We start from the raw sequence: 960 nt of genomic DNA, 5'->3' as shown, positions 1-960 counted from the left end.
GATGATAATAATAATAATGTCATAACTAAACCATAGTTCTACATGTTAATGTAAGTAAAGAAATACTTTTACCATATGTTTATCTAGATAAAAGATTAATGGATAGGAAGGTATTTTTCTCATACACATCTTTAGAATGTGTTAGTGTCTGTTGAACAGAGCTGGTGAAAATGAAGCTGGCTGTTTTTATAAATATTCAACTATCTAAATCCAATCTGAGTTTTGGAAAAAAAAATTATTCAATAATATTTATAGGTCAGGTGGCCTTGGAATCAAAATGGTACCAGTGTTGAGATAAAGATACAGAAAATATATATCTTTTTAAAGAAAGTATGTAAGTAAACATGTGATACTGCTTTACATTTCAAAGTATCAAATTATCAATTAAAAAAATTGTAATGATCTGCCTTGAAACCAGAACAAATAGGCAAATGTCTTTGACAGAGTATACTTAGACTGAATGTACTTAGTCTTTTCATAAGCTAACTTGTTTTCACTAAAGGGAACTAAAAATGATGGTTAGACCTGATTAGTTCTAGCATATACCTTGTCCAGTCATGGCAATTAATGTGGTCATAAAAGTATCCATTTATCCAGGAGACTATTTTAACATTTTAGGACCCTAATTTAATATAGACAAAAATAAAAAATAAAATAGACAAAAAAATCAATAGATAGCTATAGTTTACATTGTATGGAGATCATAAATATTTTATACTGTTAGTAATCATTCTATAGGACCTGTGTACAAAAAGCAGATTTAAATAATAAGAAATCCCTTCACTACCAGACAAGAACATTAAAATTTGCTGTTAAATCCTTTTAAAGAGGGCTCTTGATACTAACCTAGAAACATAAGCAAAAGTTGCTTTGATGGTTACTTAAATTTTGCTTATATGTTTTTTTTTTTGTCTTTTGTCTTTTTTCCGTGTCCGGCAACAGATCGCAACCCTCAGTGTT

This window comes from Galeopterus variegatus, unplaced genomic scaffold, assembly GCF_000696425.1.
Source record: "Galeopterus variegatus unplaced genomic scaffold, G_variegatus-3.0.2 Scaffold3084, whole genome shotgun sequence".
Classification (NCBI taxonomy): Eukaryota; Metazoa; Chordata; class Mammalia; order Dermoptera; family Cynocephalidae; genus Galeopterus; species Galeopterus variegatus.
The sequence above is the reverse complement of the archived record's forward strand: the minus strand, read 5'-3'. Positions refer to the sequence as shown.